Source organism: Sciurus carolinensis, chromosome 4 (genome assembly GCF_902686445.1).
Source record: "Sciurus carolinensis chromosome 4, mSciCar1.2, whole genome shotgun sequence".
Lineage (NCBI taxonomy): Eukaryota > Metazoa > Chordata > Mammalia > Rodentia > Sciuridae > Sciurus > Sciurus carolinensis.
This window is the reverse complement of record NC_062216.1, coordinates 51516438-51535678: the sequence shown is the minus strand read 5'-3', so window position 1 is coordinate 51535678 and position 19241 is coordinate 51516438.

The window sequence follows — 19241 nt, the reverse complement described above, 5'->3', positions numbered from 1 at the left end:
AATCTCTGCAGATGGGGAGACTAGGGCAGGAGGATCATTAGTTCAAAGTCAGCCTCAACAACTTAGCAAGGCTCTCAGCAACTTAGCAAGATCCTATCTCAAAAAATAAAAGACAAAAAGGGCTAGTGATATGACTTAGTGGTTAAGCACACCTGCGTTCAATCCCTGGTACCAAAAAGAGGGGGAAAAAGACAATATATAAAAAAGAATTATGTCAGACATGGTGGCACACACCTGTAATCCCAGCAACTTAGGAGGCTGAGGCAGGAGGATCAAAAGTTTGAGGCCAGCCTGGGAAACTTAGCAACACCCTCTCACCAAATAAAAATAAAAAGGGCTGCAGTTGTAGCTCAGTGATAAAGTACCCCAGAGTTCAATCCACAGTACCAAAAAAAAAAAAAAAAAAAAAATACCAAACATAACTCCATTCGACTTAGTAAACCAAAATATAGGGTCAGACATTGTATCATGTGCTATGTGTAGGAGTAGAAAAGGTAGGCAGGTTTCCTCATCCATCACAAGGATCACAACCCACGCTCCTATAGGAAAAGACAGAATAATAAGAGAAAAGTGGGTTGAGGTGTACTCAGTGGTCGCACACTTGACTCATGATGAGACCCTGGATTTAATCCCAGAACTGCAAGAGAGAGGAAGAAAAGTATAACCAATTTATTTAATCAATTTTACATGAAATGGGAGCCTCCAGAAAAGAAGATCCGAACACCCTGGGAAAACTTTTTATGCTTAAGTTTGATAAACAGACGTCCATGTAGAAATGGGATACAACCAAGGCTTTAATGGCAATGGACTGAGTGGGGGAAACCCAGCAAGGCCTGTCCATTCGGATTCTTCTTGGCCTCTTTGTGAGACATTCCTTTTTACCAGGTGTGGAGCAACATCCCTTGGAATGAGGGTCTTTAAGAGGGAAAGGAGAAAGTGAGCTTTCTGGATTTATTCTGGAAAAGACAGTCTCTAGTTTCCATGCCCCACCTTAGAAAGAGGAATTCTGACTTTTATGTTTGGCTTCAGGGGAGAAAAAAGGGCTAGAGATAGAAGGACAGAAGAAGATCAGAGAAACCTTGCTTCCAATTTCCTTTATTTCAAAGAGGTCAGCATCCAAGACACAATATTATGGGGATATCATTTCATGAACCAAAACATGTATGTTCAGAGAAGAAAGTCCCTGACTTAAAAGCAGCTGAAGAGTATACTGAGGGAAATAAATAAGAACACAGACCACAGTATAAGATGCTTTTACAAAAGTAGAAATAGGCCACCTATAATCCCAGAGACTTGGGAGGCTGAGGCAGAAGGATCACATTCAAGGCCAGCCTCGGCAATTTAGTGAGGTCCTGAGCAACTTAGTGAAACTCTGTCTCAAAGTAAACAATAAAAAGGACTGGGAATGTAGCTCAGTGGTGAAGTTCCCTGAATTCAGTCCCCAGTACCAAAAAAAAAAAAAAAAAAAAAATTATCAACATAATAATAGACTTAGGGGGTTATGAAAAAATATAGTATGGACTCCAAAGACTGGAAGAATCATGAAAGCTTCCAAAAGAGGCTATGTCTGAGTTGAGACTTCAAACATTGGAGGCAGAGTGAGTCAGGGAAGAAGGGACGAGGGGATGGCTATTTGGGACAGAAGATGAGATGTGCAAAGCCGCAGAAGTCACAGGGCAGCGATGTCAGTCTGGTAACACCTTGAGTTGTTGAGCCCGGCAAGAGTATGAACAAGACTGGGGTATAGAAGAAGAGGAAGTTTCCCCTCTTACTGAGTCTCATAGGAGATTTAGGTTGGGAAACCTCTGAGTCTCACAGGAGTTTCATATACCATGCTAAAGAATTTGGAATTCTCACTAAAACGAGTGGGAGCCTCTGAAATACTTTAAGATCTGATAATAACATAAGAATTACCTTTTCAGAAATCAAATTTACATTTAAAAAAAAATACTTTTGGTGACTTTGGAGAATGGAGGCCAGACTAGAGGCTTAGCAGTCAGGGGCTGTGCTGGCAATCTCATGATAAGTAATGCTGGCTTTGTAATACATAGAGCTGGAGAGAATAAGAAAATGGACAAGAACTCCTGCTTCTTATACTGGTGAACCAGGTAATTTGGATCGACTGGCACACTGAAGAGAATTTTTTTTTTTTTGCAATATTTGCTTAATTTTTTTTTACAATTTCATTTTATTTGTTCTGAAGAGAATTTTTAAACAGATGAAATATAAAGAGTATTTCTTTTTAAGTATCAAAGGACTAGTAAGGAGCTAGTAAGGAAGTTTTATACCAAGAACTAGGAAAAGACAAAAATGAAGAGGTAAATATAAGCAAAAATAACCAAAATGGCTTCAGCATCATAAGGGAAGTACAAATAATTGGGATAGGAGCAGACTCCATAGATCGGCTGTGCCTTTTATTCAGCAGCAGAGTCCATCAGCCAGGCATCGGACAACTCACTTTCTGGGTAGAAAAATGGCCCCTGATTACAGGAGAAGTCTGGGTTTATATGGTTTACACCCTGGGAGATGACCTAACCATTGAAGACTTTAATAGAGCATATCAGTTTGGGCATTCCGGAAACAGTTTGTGAGAATCTGAAATTGGTTTTTACTGGGCAAGAATGGAGGGTCCAGAGTTCACATTCAGTACTTATTTCTTTCCCTCCAGGGTCTACTATACCGTCACTGGGAAAGGATTTACTTGGAGAAGGATCAGTGATTTGGCTCCTTCTCAGAGACCATCACTTTTAGGTTTGAAGGATCTCTCTTTCCCAGGCATTGTCTTGTCCCTGGGTGATGTTTGCTTCCTTCCCAGGGGTTGTCTTGTCACTGGGAGAGGATGTACTGGGAAAGGATCAATGTGTTGCCTTCTTCCTTCCTCCCTCTTCCCAGGCCACACTGCTTTTGGAGGTTGTCATTTCCATAACCTTCTGTAAGTACAGTTTTGTCCAAGCAAAGTGGTAGCTGAGGGACTCAGCAGTGCTTTTAACAGCCCAATACAGAGATTCTATACATGGGTTCAGGGATTGCATGATTTAGGGGGTCCCAAAAACCAAAGACTGAATGTTTTCTCTGGTAAGTGGATGATGATACATAATGGGGTTGGGGGTGAGAGAAGAATGGAGGAACTTTAGATTCCATAGAGGGAAATGAGAGGGAGGAGGGGGTGGGGATATGAAAAATGACGGAATGAGACAGACATCATTACCTTATGTACATGTATGATTACACGAATGGTATGAATCTACATCATGCACAACCATAGAAATGAAAAGTTGTACCCCATTTGTGTACAATGAATCAAAAATTTTAAAAATTAATTAATTAAATTTAAAACACCAGATCTGGGACTCAGATCTTGCATAATAAAATAAGAGGAAAAGATCCCCAGTCCCACAGCCATGACAGCAACTGGAGGTGCAAACCAGGACAATACCTACGTGAACGCAGTAAAGCAATAAAGGAATTAATGGAACCCCCATTCTTGGAAAGACTGAGGCATGTCAGGGTACAAAGAGCTTAGAGATCAAAGACACTACTCAAAAAAACAGAAAGCTGTGCTGCACAGTATCCATGTACAGGAGGAAAATTCACCATCTCTCTTGGCAGTGTGCACAGAGGACAGCAGAAGGAACCATTTTTCAGCCTTGGCTCAGGGGATATTAACTGGGGGGTGAGACTGGCCCAAAAAGCTGGGCAAACCCACACTGCAGGACAGAGAGTGTGCCTAAGTGACTAGGAGAAAATCAAGCAAGGAAAGAGGTTTACACAGGGGAATACTGTCACAGAAACCCACCTAGCTTCCCCATCCCCTTCTGATTCAGTTACTTGCAGGACTGCTGAGAGAGAAGCACTTGACTGGGAATTTGAAAGGGCAGGGGTGGGAGAGATCAAGTTCAGAGAATGAATCAGAGACCAGGAATGTGGAGTCCACAGGTGAAGGAGTGGGCTAAGATCAGGTTCCTACACCACACAAGTGGAACCCAAAGGAGATTCCGGGGTGTAGTCTTCCAGCGTGGACCCGCAATTGCAGTGCCTTGGAGGCATGCTGACTTAAAATCTCCAGACCAATTGGCACCCAGCAAAGAGACCAGAGCATATCTAAGCCTATATCCCACCTCCAGGAGTTCTGCCTCCAGGATTAACCCTCTTGCCCTAGCAACACCACCCATCCTGAAGGTAAGGTAGTATTAAAATCCAGACAACCCCACCTAACTACTGAGGAGGGAGGCTGAGAAACATTTGAACTCCAATGGAAACGACTGTTCGATTTTTCATCGAGATACTTTTTTTTTCTTTTTTCTTTTCTCTCTCAACACTTCTACCATTTTTGAAACCAAGTATTTTTCATGCATCAGTTTATCGAGGACTGGGATGTCTGAATAGTATATTACAGTTTTGTAGTGTACTCTTTCATTTTTACTTTTGTTTTTCTATTTTTAATTTTTTTCTTTTTTTAAAATTTACTTTATGTATATTTTTCCTCTCATTTAGGTTTCCCTGGATTCCTGCTAACAGCCAATATTTATTAATTCCTTTTTCACTCTTCCTATAATTTTTTTACCTGTATCTTCCCTCCTCTCTCCTCCTAAACATCACACTCTGTTCTTTGTCCACCATTTGAAATTGTAAATCCTTCTGCAAACTTACTGTTTCTGTTGTAGATAATAATTGAACACATCATTTCTGTTTATTTCAACAGAACTGTAGACATCTTAATAGGAGCAATTTTTTTCAGACTGTATATTGTTTGTGTTGGGTGCTGTTATTATTTGTCTTCCCCTTAAAGGTAAGGTACTGGAAATGTTCAAGGATGCTCTAAGGCTACAGGGTAGAAACTATACTGCCTCTGATCCACACTGCTAGATGGATAGACACACAAATAACATGAAAACACAAAGGAACAAATTGCCCTGAACAAACCAAGATGCTCCAATAATAGAATCTATTGACAACACAGTAGAAGAAATGTCAGAGAAGGAATTAGAATGTGCATAGTTAAACTGATCTACCACATAAAGGATAATGTAAGGAGTGAAATTAGAGATAAAATTCAGGAGGTGAAAAATCACTTCAATAAAGAGATAGACATTCTGAAAAGAAATCAAGCAGAAATCCTCAAAATAAAGGAAGGAGTAAACCAAATTAAAAATTCAAAGGAGAGCATCACCAACAGACTAGACTAGTTGGAAGACAGAACCTCAGGCAATGAAACAAAATATATAATCTTGAAAATAGCATTGACCAGGGAGATAAGATGTTAAGAAACCATGAAGAGAACTTCCAGGAAGTATGGGATAACATGAAAATTCCAAATTTAAGATTCATCGGGATAGATGAAGGTACAGAGATGCAAACCAAGGGAATGGTCAAACTTTTAAATAAATTGTATTAGAAAAATTCCCAAAGCTAAAGAAATGAAATGGAAAATCAAATACAATAGACTTACAGGACCCCAAATATACAAAATTACACAGACCCACAGCAAATAACATTATAATGAAAATGCCTAACATAAAGAATAAGGATAGAATTTTAAAGACTGTGAGAGAAAAATATCAGATTACATATAGAGAGAAAACAATTCAGATCTCAATTGATTTCTCAACCCAGACCCTCAAAGTTAGGAGGTCCTGATAAAATATATGCCAAGCTCTGAAAGAAAATAGATACAAACCAAGAATTCCATATCCACCAAAATTTAAGTTTCAGATTTGAATATGAAATAAAAACCTTCCATGATAAACAAAAGTTAAAAGAATTCACAAATAGAAAGCCTGCACATCTTCCATGAAGATGCAATTTTTTAAAAAGCGAAAACTCACAAAGGGATGGACTACACTAAAGGAATAATCAATCAAAGGAGAAACTAATTCAAATTGAAATCCATAAATGAACCAAATGACCAGGAATACAAATCATATCTCAATAATAACCTTGAATGTTAAAGGCCTAAACTCATCAATCAAGAGATATAGACTGGCAGATTGGATTTTTAAAAAGTCCCGAAAATATGCTATTTCCAAGAGACTCACCTCTTGACAAAGACATCCATACACTGAAGGTGAAAGATTAGAAAAAAAAAATCTCACGCACATGGACTGTATAAACAAGCAGGTGTTTCCATCCTCATATCAGATAAAGTGGACTTCAAATACTGGATAGATCTTCCAAACAAAAACTAAACAAAGAAAACTATAGAACTAAATAGTACAATCAGTAATTTGAACTTAAGGAACATATACAGAATATTTCATCCATCGACAAGAGAATATATTTTCTTCTCAGTAGCACATGGATCCTTCTCTAAAATAGACTAAATTTTATGCCACAAATACAAAAAAAAAATGAAATACTACCCTGTATTCTATCAGATCATAATGGAATGAAATTAGAAATCAATGATAAAAATAAAAAATAGAAGCTACTCTAACACCTGGAGACTAAATAATATGCTATTGAATGACAAATGGTTAGCAGAAGAAATCAGGGAGGAAATAAAAAAATACTTAGAAGTAAATGAGAACACTGATACAACATATCAAAATCTCTGGGACACTATGAAGGCAGTGCTAAGAACATTGCATAGAGCTCATTTATTAAAAAAATTAAAAAAAAAACAAATAAACAACCTAACATTACGTCTCAAAGCCCTAGAAAAGGAGAACAAATCAACACCAAAAGCAGCAGAAGACAGGAAATAATTAAAATCAGAGCTGAAATCAATGAAATTGAAACAAAAGAATTTTAAAAACTGACAAAACAAAAAACTGGTTCTTTGAAAATAAAATAAAATTGATAAACTCTTACCCAGGCTAATGAAGAGAGATAAAACTCAAATTACTAAAATTCATGATGAAAAAGAAATATCACAATGGACGCTACTGAAATACAGAAGATAGATTATTTTGAAAATTTATATTCCAATAAAATAGAAAAACTTGAAGACATCAACGAATTTCTAGAGACATTTGATCTACCCAAACTACTGTAGGAGGACATACACAATTTCAAGATCAATTTCAGATCAATTTCAAGCAATGAAATAGAAGATGCCATCAAAAGTCTACTAATTAAGAAAAACCCAGGACCAGACGGATTCTCAATCAAGCTCTAAAAGACCTTCAAAGAAGAATTAATACCAATAATTCTTAAATTATCCCATGAAATAGAAAAGGAGGGAACTCTTTCAAATTTATTTTACGAAGTTGGTAACACCCTGATACCAAAACCAGACAAAGACACATCAAAGAAAGAAACTTCAGATCAATATTCCTGATGAACATAGATGCAAAAATTCTCAATAAAATTCTGGTAAATCACATACAAGAACACATTTAAAAGATAGTGTACCATGATCAAGAGGGTTTCATCCCAGGGATGCAAGTTTGGTTCAACATATGGAAATCAATAAACATAATTCATCACATCAATAGAGTTAAAAACAAGACATATAATTATCTCAACAGAGGTAGAGAATGCATTTCACAAAATACAGCACCCCTTCTTGTTCAAAACACTAGAAAAACTAAGGATAGTAGGAACATACCTCAACATTGTAAAAGTTATATATGCTAAACCAAGGCCAACATCATTCTAAATGGAGAAAAATTGAAAGTATTCCCTCTAAAAACTGGAACGAGGCAAGGATGCCCTCTTTTACCACTTTTATTCAACATAGTCTGGGAAACTTCAGTCAGAGCAATGAGACAGAGAAAGAAATTAAAGGGATACAAATAAGAAAAGAAGAACTGAAACAATCACTATTTGCCGATGACATGATTCTGTATTTAGAAGATCCAAAAAATTCCACCAAAAAACTTTTAGAACTAATAATGAGTTCAGCAAAGTAGCAGGATATAAAATCAACACCCATAAATCAAATGCATTCCTATTCATCAGTGATGAATCCACTGAAAGAAATTAGGAAAACTACCCCATTCAGAATAGCCTCAACAAAAATAAAATACTTGAGAACCAATCTAACAAAAAAAGGGAAAGACCTTTACAATGAAAACTACAGAACACTAAAGAAAGAAATTGAAGAAGACCTTAGAAGATGGAAAGATCTCCCATGTTTTGGGGTAGGCAGAATTAATATTGTCAAAATGGCCATACTACCAAAAGTGCCATACAGATTCAATGCAATTCCAAATAAAATCCCAATGATGTACCTCATAGAAATAGAGAAACCAATCATGATATTCATCTGGAAAAATTATATGAATAGCCAAAGCAATCCTTAACAAGAAGAGTGAAGCAGAAAGCTTCCCTTTATACTACAGAGCCACCGAAACAAAAACAACTTGGTATTGGCACCAAAAACGACATGTAGACCATAGTACAGAACAGAAGACACAGAGACAAACCCACATAAATATGGTTATTTCATACTGGACAAAGGTACCAGAAACATACATCGAAGAAAAAATAGCCTCTTCAACAAATGGTGCTGGGAAAACTGGAAGTCCATAAGTAGCAAAATGAAATTAAACCCCCATCTCTCACCCTACACAAAACTCAACTCAAAGTCGATCACAGACTTAGACACTAAAACAGAGATCCTGCACCTAATAGAAGAAAAAGTAGGCCCAAATCTCCACCATGTCGGCTTAGGAACTGACTTCCTCAAGAGGCCTAAAGTGCAAGAAGTAAAATCAAAAATCAATAAATGGAATGGTATCAAACTAAAAAGCTTCTTCACAGCAAAGGAAACAATCAAGAACGTGAAGAGAGCCTACAGAATGGGAGAAAAATCTTTACCACACGCACCTCAGATAGAGTCTGAATCTCCAGGATATATAAAGATCTCAAAAAGCTTAATACCAAAACAAATAACCCAATCAATAAATTGGCAAAGTAACTGAACAGACACTTCACAGAAGAAGAAATACAATTGATCAACAAATATATGAAAAAGTGTTCAACATCTCTAGCAATTAGAGAAATGCAAATCAAAACTACACTGAGATTTCTTCTTACTCATGTCAGAATGACGATTATATCATTGGTTTATAAGCAAACAACTACAGCATACTATAGTGACACAGCCACATCAATGTTTATAGCTCCTCAATCATAATAGCTAAACTATGGAACCAACCTACATGCCCTTCAACAGATGACTAGATAAAGAAAATGCAGCATATATATATATATATATATATATATATATATTTACACAATGGAGTATTACTCAGACTTAAAGAAGAATGAAATTATGGCATTTGCCTGTAAATGGATGGATCTGGAGAATATCATGCTAAGCGAAATAAGTCAATCCTAAAGAACAAAAAACGGAAGATATGCAGATGCTAATTCACAATAAGGGGAGGCAGGTAGGGAAGAATAGAGGTACTTTGAAATAGACAGAGGGGAGTGAAGGAGGGAGGGAGTATGGGGATGGGAAGGATAGTAGAGTGAATAGGACATTATTTCCCTATGGACATATACGAATACATGACTGGTATATTCTACATCATCTACAACCAGAAGAATGTGAAGTTATACTCCATTTATGTATGATGTGTCAAAATGTATTCTACTGTTTTGCATTCTACTGCACCACCCTGGAACTCTGCCAGCAAGAAGGCCATCGGCAGATATGGACCTTCAACCTTGCATTTGCAAATCTGTGAGCCAAAATAAATCTCCTTTATTTATAATTCAAAAAAAGAAAAAGAAAAAAAATAAGAAGAGAAAAAAGGAAAAGAAAAGAAAGAAAGAAAGGAAGGAAGGAAGGAAGGAAGGAAGGAAGGAAGGAAGGAAGGAAGAAAGGAAGGAAAGAAGGAAGGAAGGAAAGAAGGAAGGGGTTAAGGTAGGAGAATTGCAAATTTAGGTCCAACCTCAGCAATTTAACAAGACCTTGTCTCAAAAAACAAAAAGAGCCCATGTATGTATAATATGTCAAAACACCTTTTACTGTCATGTGTATCTAAAAAGAACAAAATTTTAAAATGTTAAATAAATAAATAAATAAATTTTAAAGACAATAAAAAGAGCTGGGGATATAGCTCAGGAGTAGAGCATAACTGGGCTCAATCCCTAGTCCTGAAGAAGAAGAAATAAAGGAAGCAATTAAACATTTACATTTTTCTTTGCACTAATCTCTAAATGCAGCTTAGACTTCTGTTATGAATCTAGGCAACAAGTCATAGTAGTATTATCAGTACGTGTGACTCTGTCACCAACAGAAATCAGATATTTTCCTACCACATTTATGGTTGTCACAGATATCTCAAAATGTCATTTATATCCAGCACTGTTTCTAAATTATAGTCAGTTGTTAGATCTGCTCCTACAACTTGTTATTTGATGCATTGAGAAAAAAGCACATATATTACAATCATTCCAAAATTTTTCAATGTTTGGATAACTGTATTTTAATATGGTACATTTCCTTTATACTATTATATGTTTTATTTTAAAAACATTAAAGCACTCTTTTGAGAAGGGATTCATAGCTTTATCTGACTGCCAAAAGGGTCTGTGGAATAAAAAACATTAAGTACCTCCAGCCTAGAGGGAATGAGGGACAATAGTTGGAATTCAGTATGTGAAAAGGGTAGGAGTTGTGGTAAAGCACTGGGAACACAGGCTTAGGAAACTAGGAGTAAAAGTAAATTAGAGGGGCCTGGGGATATAGCTCAGTTGGTAGGTAGAGTGCTTGCCTGGCATGTAAAAGGTCCTGGGTTCAATCCCCAGCACCAAAAAAAAAAAAAGAAAATTAGAAGTAAACCACTGATTCCCAATATCGCCAAAAAAAAAAAAAAAGGAAACCAGCCCAATTCAACCCTGTTTTGTTCTTTCAGAGTAAGAAACTCAATATGTTTAGACATCACTGTCATTCATAATACCTTACCTAAACATATTAGTTTTAAATACTATTTAAAACTATTTAATACTATTTAAAACTATATTTTAACCTATTTAGACAATTTAGTTACATGTTTTTGTTTTTTTTTCTTTTTGTGGTAATGGAGAGTGAACCCAAGTCTTCCTACATGCTAGGAAGTACCCTGCCATTGAACTACATCTTCAGCCCTTTTTATTTTACTTTGAGACAGGGTCTTGCTAATTTGCTGAGGCTAGCCTGGAACCTGCAATCTTCCTGTCTTAGCCTCTGGAGTAGCTGAGATTACAGGCGTGAGTTCAGATTTTTCTTACTTAGAATTATGTTAATATATTAGTGTTAACAGAAAGCAAAAAATTGGTTAAAGTTCTGGAGTAAAAAAGAAAAAAAAATCATTCAGCTATTTAAAAGTTTACATTAGCTACCATTAGCCCAATTTTGAATCATGAAGAAGGACATGGACAACTTAAACTTGTAAATTGATTAAAACTATCCAGATTCCTATTGCCTCCAGTCATTTGGTAGAAGTAAAATAAAATCATCCTAAGGAAAGCTAGCATCCTAGGCCTCTGAAGACTTCTATAAATAATTTTTCCACTACAACATCTAGCATGATAACTAGACACATAAGGAGAAAAGATAACATGAAGGAGATCCAACAGAAGCAACAGATAAGAGAAAGAGGTACTCCAGATAGTAGAATTGCGAGACACAGGCTATAAAACAAACATGTTCCTGGAGATAAAAGATGAACTAAACATTCTCAGCAAGGAAGTCGAAGCAATAAAAAGTAACTTTGGACTGGGGTTGTAGCTCCAGGGAAGAGCCTTTTCCTAGAATGCACAAGGTCCTAGTTTCCAACCCAGACACCAAAAGAAAAAGAAAAGTAACATTGCAATCCCCTGCAACAAACACAAAAGTAACATTGCTGATTTGAAAAAGAACATTAGCAACTGGCAAATCTGAGAGGAAGAGATGACCACTTAGACTGAAGGTAGGTGGGAAATTAGAGTCAGGGAGAGAAGAGTCTAGAATGATATCTGATCTGGGTAACTTAGAACAATGTTAGTGAGTACAGGGGTATATAGTAAAAGAAGAGTTTTGTTGTTGTTGTTATTGTTGTTTTGGTACTGGGGATTGCATCCAGGAAAGCTCTACCACTGAGTTACATCCCCAGTCCTTTTTATTGTTATTTTGAGACAAGGTCTTCGTAAGTTGCTGAAGCTAGCCTCAAACTTGGAATCCTTCTGCCTCAACCTCTCGAGTGGCTGGGATTACAAGCATGCATGACTGTGCCTGGGTTAGAAAAACAATTTGTGAGGTGGAGGTGGAATGTACAAAATGATGAGATCTATCATGGACACACTGAGTTTTTTGTATTTGTGGTACAAGAAGGTGGTGATTCCTGCAAAAGCCTAAATATCTAGAACTCAGAAGAAGGTTCAGTTTGAATACAAAATAAAAAAAGGATGAACACAGAATGTAGAGTGAAGAGTTCTATGGACCAGGAATTCTGGTTTCAGGTAATGAAACTCAAACTGAAATAGCTTCAGGAAAAAGGGAGAGGACTGGGGCTCAGTGGTACAGCATTCACCTAGCATGTGAGAGGCTCTAGGTTCCCTCCCCAGCATTGCAAAAGAAAAGAATATTTATTGTTGCAATATCTGAAAATGGCAGCTGGCCTCCAAGAACCAAATAGATCCACAGATTCCAACGCTCCTTTGAGAGAGGTGCATGTGTATTCATGTGTGTGGGTCTACTGTTCTTGATTTCTTCTGTTCTCTAAGTCCTATGCCTCTAAGTCCCAGTGGTCTCAGGAAACAGCTCCAGGAGGCTTCACAGTTGCTCCACTCCAGCTCAGTGTGGAAAGAGCACCTCAGCCCCACCTTCCTGTTCTAAGTTCCCACTGACTGCCCTGGTTTAGGACATAGGCCCACCCCTTGAACCAATCATTTACTAAGATTGGCCCAACCAGCATGGGAAATCAGTTATGTCTCAGAAATGCAAATGGAGAAGGGCTGAGCAGATAGAGACAATAGCCACTATAGCCCTAAGGAGCATCGCTTGTATTTTTTTAAAAATAAATTTGATGCATTGGAAATTGTCATTATTATCACCAGTTTTCTCTAGTGACCCAAGAGGTCAAGGGGCTAGATTTCCCTCTCATTCCACCATTTATGGGAATAAGAAACTAGAATTCCTAAGCAGTCTGCTCTCATTGAATGACTTGTAAGCTTTACTAGGAAATTACTCTTTGCCACTTGCTGTATCATATGATCATCAACACTGGGCCATATCATTCTCACTGGACTTCACTAAGTGACTCACTTACTTTTTGAGAAACAAGAAAATTAATAATTCCTACCAATCTAACTTCATCTTTAGTTTTATTATAAAAATGATAAAATATTTCAGACACTCAAAAGCATGGAAAATACAACAGATACCTTTTTCCCCCTTTCCTAATAGTACATCTTCAAGGTCTTCCCAGTTGGTTACATATGTTGATAGTGTCCTGAGTTAGGTGTGGTGACACACTCCTGTAATTCCAGCAGCTTGGGAAGCTGAGGCAGGAGGATTTTAAGTTCAAAGCCAGTGTGGGCAATTTAGCAATTTTTTTTATCTCAAAATAAAAGCAATTTAAAAGGGCTGGTGGTGTAGCTCAGTAGTAGAGCTCTTGCCTAGCATGTGAGAGACCCTGGATTCAATCCCCAGTTAAAAAAAATGAAAAAGAAAGTGTCCTGGGTCTTTCTTTTTTAGCATATCATTGCCTAAATATATCAGTTTACTTGAACAGTTCCCTGAAGATGATCACTTAGATTGTTTCTGAACTTCTGCTACTACAATCACTGCTACAAACTGTTACATTGAACACTCTTGAATATGCATTATTTCATTCACACAAAGATGCCTACAGGATAATATATATACACACACATTTATCTTTTGTTGATCATGTGCACTGCAGATGTGTCTTTTTCTAAAACTAAAATTGTATCCTTTGTTATGCATTAGTAGTCAATTGAATTCAGCCAGTGTTTTTTATGGTCTGTGCTTCTTATGTGCTGCATAGAGTCTTCTCTTATTCCCAGGATATGAATGTCTTTTTCAATATTTTATTCTAAAGCTTTAAAGTTTTGCTTTTCATATTTAAGCATTTAATCCAACTGAAATTAACTGGGGGATATGGTGTGATGCAGGAATTGAAACTTTTTCCATAAGCATCCCAGTAATTTGGGCTTTGCAGTCATAAAACTAGATTCAAATCCAGGATCTGCATTTTTTATTAACTAAGAAGGCTTGAAGGATTTCTTTCTTGTCTATAAAATAGGGATAATAAAAACACCAACATAGCAGTGTTGGTGCAAGGAAAAAGCAAGATGAGGTAATAAAAAGATTTTTGAGAACTCTAAAATGCTATACATCTATAAATTCCAAGCACATTATTATTTTCATCTACTTACTAGACCTAAGCTATTGCTATTCCATTTACAGATGTAAAATCTTCAGTTTTTTCATGGTCACCCACAAGCAGTATGACCAAGATTGCAACCTAGCACTTCTGACTCAGAAAATCAGTTACCTTTCCCTCACCCCAGGCTGTTTATCAAACAAAAATATGCCCTGGCCTTGAGCTCTTCAGAAAGCACTTACAAGTTCGTGTCTGCCCAACTGTCTGATTTCCAACTGTGTTAAGTAACACAGTTGCTTACTTAGATCTTTTCCAATTCTAACTTTGGTTGAAAATATTCTTCTGATTCAACGTCTCTTTGTAGGTAAAAGGTTTTTAGAGTCTTTCAAATTTTTACATGTTTTTCTGCATTTATATTTGTGTGTTTAACCAGATTTGGAAGATGTGTTTGTTAGCTTTATGTTACTATTTGAAATACCTGAGATAATTAACATAAGGAGAAAGGATTTATTTTGGCTCACAGTTTTAGAGGTTTCAGTCCATGGTCATTTGGTCCCCTTGCTGTATGCCTGTAGTGAGGCAGAACATCATGGTGGGGAGATGTGGTGGAGCAAAGCTGATCACTTCGTGGTGGTTGGGGATTCCAATATCCCCTTCGGACATGCCCCAATAACCCAACTTCCTTCCATTAGGCCCCACTTCCTAAAGTTCCACTTTTAGGAAACTCCACAGGCTGGGGCCCAGGCCTTCAACACATGGGCCTTTGGGGAATATTTAAAATCTAAACCATAATAGGAAGTTTAGGTATACATATATATGAACATAATCCTGAAAAATAGAAGTCCATATAATTGAGAAAATGCTCTTGTAGTCCATATTAGCATTAATAGTAATGGCAGTATCAGAATGAACTAGATGCTTGGCATTGCCAACCTAGAGTTAATGAAAGTATCAAAACAAATGAAATTGTTAATGAAACCTAGAGTTAATGAAAGTATCAAAAACAAAGAGAAATCTAGAAAAAACACAATTCAAAGGCTGAATGATTTCTCTGGTAAGTGAATGATGATACATAAAGCAGGGACGAAAGAGTGGAGGAAGGATGGATTGTGTAGAGGAAAATGAGGGCTGGGGAGGGAGCAGGGGAAGGAAAGATAATAGAATGAGACATCATTACCCTATGTACATGTATGATTACACAAACGGTTGTATAACCATAGAAGCGAAAGTTGTACCCCATGTGTGTACAATGAATCAAAATTTAAGAAAAAAGAAAAAGTACAATTCAGTATTTTTGTTCCCACAAAATAACCACACACTTAAAAGGTAAGTGGGCAATAGAGAAATAAGCAGAGATATGATATACTGATATTACCAAGGCAAAAAGGATATCAATAGAAAAATTAACATAAACATAAAGGCAAAAGCATTAAGTAGAATAAAGAGGTTTATCAGTCCTTAATATAAGACAAAATTACCAAGAAGATAAAACCCTAACCTCCACCACCACACAAGATAACATGACAAAGCCTAAACTGTTAGATATACAAGGATTAGAGAAAACCATATTCATCACAGATGGACTGAACCTTCTTTTTTCAGAATTTGAGCAGTGGGAGGACCTCATTCTATCAAACTGAAAAAATACTTCCTTTCTTTATCCTTTTTTTTTTTTTTTGGATTGGTGATTGGACCCAGGCACACTTTACTACTGAACTACATCCCCAGTCCTTTTTATTTTTTATTTCAAGAATTCTGCTAAGTTGCTGAGGGTCTCCCTAAATTGCCCAAGGTGGCCTTGAACTTCCGATCCTTCTGCCTCAGCCTCCCAGTCACTGGAATGATTGGTACATGCGCCCAGCAAAAAACAAAACAAAACTTTACTTTTTAGAAAATTTGATCACATACTAGCCACCAAAGAAATCTCAATAAATTCCTCAAAGTATAGGTCATAAAGATCATAAAGATCACATTCTCTGAAGTAAGTCCATGTGGTCAGCAGCCTTGAGAGTTTTGTTCATCTTTGCACCTCAGCATCTAATATGTTGTTTTGTGCATAGTAGGAATCCCTATGTATTTGTTGTATAAATAAATGAGTAAAGTAAAGAATGATGACTGACAGAACAACTCAAAAATAGGAAGACTAGGGGCTGGGGCTGTAGCCCAGTGCCTCATGTGAGGCACCGGGTTTGATCCTCAGCACCACATAAAAAAATAAATAAATAAATAAAACAAAGGTATTATGTCCATCTAAAACTTAAAAAAAATTTTTTTAAAAAGGAAGACTATATCCTCCCCCAAAGTAATCCTTTAGAAATTAATAACACTCAATATTTTTGTGGTGGGGAGGTTCCATTTTTCTTTCTTTCTTTCTTTTTTTTGGGGGGTACTGGGGATTGAAACCAAGGGCCCTTAACTACTGAGCCACATCCCCAGTTTGTTTTATTTTTTATTTTGAGACAGGGTCTCACTAAGTTGCTTAAGACTTCACTAAATTGCTGAGGCTGCCTTGTATTTATAATCCTCCTGCTTCAGCCTCCCAAATGTCTAGAATTACAGACCTGTGCCACCATGCCTGGCTAACACTCTTAAAAATGATTTGTGTCAAAGAGAAAATACAAATGCAAAAAGAGCCTATTTAGAAATAAATGGGGAGTTGAGGGTGTAGCTCAGTAATACCTAGCATGTGCTTGACCTTGAGTTCCACCTCCAGTGGAAGAAAGGAAAGAAGAAGGAAGGGAGAAAAAAAGGAAGAAAGGAAGGGAGGGAAGAAGAGAGAGAGAAAAAGAAAAGTAGTAGGATGTGGTTACACATGCCTATAATTTCATCAGGGAAGGCTAAGGCAGGAGAATCACTGGAATCCAGGAGTTCTAAGCCAGGCTAGGTAACAGAGAAGACTCAATCTCAATTTAAAAAAAAAAAATAGATTTTCTTTGTGGAAAATGCACAATTTTTACATGATTTTTTGGGAGGGTAACACAAAATATTAAAACTAATGGAAATAGTACTTCACTGAAGAACATAGAAACAGAAAATAGGGGCTGGGGATATAGATCAGTCGGTAGAGTGCTTGCCTTGCAAGCATGAGGCTCTGGGTTCGATCCCCAGCACTGCCAAAAAAAAAAAAAAAAAAAAGAAAAAGAAAAGGGAAAAATCATCAAATGAGAACAAAATACTAACAGGACAACAAGGAAATCAAAATCCCTAACATATTAAAGAACAAATAAACAAGAAGTCCTCAAGTCTGACTGTGAAAAAGTAGAAAACAAAAATGAAGACTATTAGGAATAAAATAAAACATATTAGAGGATGATCTTCGAACACACCACTAACATTCACAAAAACATCCATGGAGTGGCCTTTAAGAAGTGTGCCCTTCAGGCACGCAGAGAGACCCAGAAATTTGCCAAAAGGGGTTGGAGACTCCAGATGTGTGCACTGATACCAGGCAGTCATTTTTTTATTATGGTGAAGACATGGTAAAAGAAAACTCTTAAAAGCTATTGATGAAATTGTGAATTTTTACAACCTTTCTGGAGGCAATGTCTGTTGGAATTTTAAAGGTGCATGCTTTTTTTTCATTTTTCTTTTTTTTTTTTTTTGCAGTGTTGGGGATCCAACTCAGAGCCTTGCATATGCTAGGCAGGTACTTTACCACTGAGCTACACCCCCAGTCATACCTTTTGAACAACCTTCATTCTAAATATGGGTCATGGAGAAGTTCTCACGTGTGTAAACAAATGTATGTAAACAAGAATGTTTGCTGCATCATTTTATAAGCAAAAAAATTTGCAACCTAAATGTCTCTAATAAAGTATGGCAGATCCGTACAATGGAAGACTATGCACCATGGAAAATAATTAAGCTAAATCTACGATATATTAATAAGAAAATATGTCCACTATACCTTAAGTGAAAAATGCACATCACCTAACTAAATACTTATTGTGACCTTTTTTGTAAGAATAAAATTTTCAAACCACCGTTTAATAAACCACCTTTCAGTTTTTACCTCCTTCGTGTGTTTAATTAATTTTTCTTTTCTTTCTTTCTTTCTCTCTATTTTTTGCAGTACTGGGAATTGAACCTGGGGATGATCTACTACAGAACTACATCCCCAACCTTCTCCCCTTTTTAATGTTATTGTATTTTTTATACCTTTATTTTATTTATTTTTTTATGTGGTGTTGAGGATCAAACCCAGTACCTCACAAGTGCTAGGCAAGTGCTCTACCACCGAGCTACCACCCCAGCCCCAATCCTTTTTATTTTTTATTCTGAGATAAGGTCTTACTAAGTTGCTGAGGCTGGGCTTGAACTTTCAATCCTCCTGTCTCAGCCTCCTGAGTTGCTGAAATTACAGACACACACCACCTGATTTTTATTGAAGTATAACACACATACAGAAAATTATTCAGGAAACACACAGGTGTTATCATTCACCAGGTCAAAGAAATCAAACACTATAGAGGAGTGTGAAGCTTGGGGGAAAGGACTGGGCTAAAGACAGTTGGGAGCTATCCACATGACATTAAATAATTGTTAAAATTGGGTAAAGACCTCCAAGGAAAAGGTACAAAATTAAAAAAAAAAAAAAATCACAAAGGCCTGGGCTAGGGTTGTGGCTCAGTGGTAGAGTGTTTGCCTAGCATGTGTGAGGCCCTGGGTTCAATCCTCAGCACCACATACAAAAAATAAAATAAAGGTATTGTGTCCACCTACAACTAAAACAAAAATATAAAAAAATAAATAAATGCAAAGTCCTGAAGACTCCAGACACATGAAGATTTAAAGGATAGAAAGAATAAACTGGGTCTACAGAAGAATTAAAGAACACCAGAAACAAGACATGGTGGCACACTCTTATAATCCCAGTAATTCAGGAGGCTGAGGCAGGAGCATCTTAGTAAGGCCGTTAGCAACTCAATGAGACCCTGTCTCTAAATAAAATAAAAATATAAAAAAGGGTTGGAGATG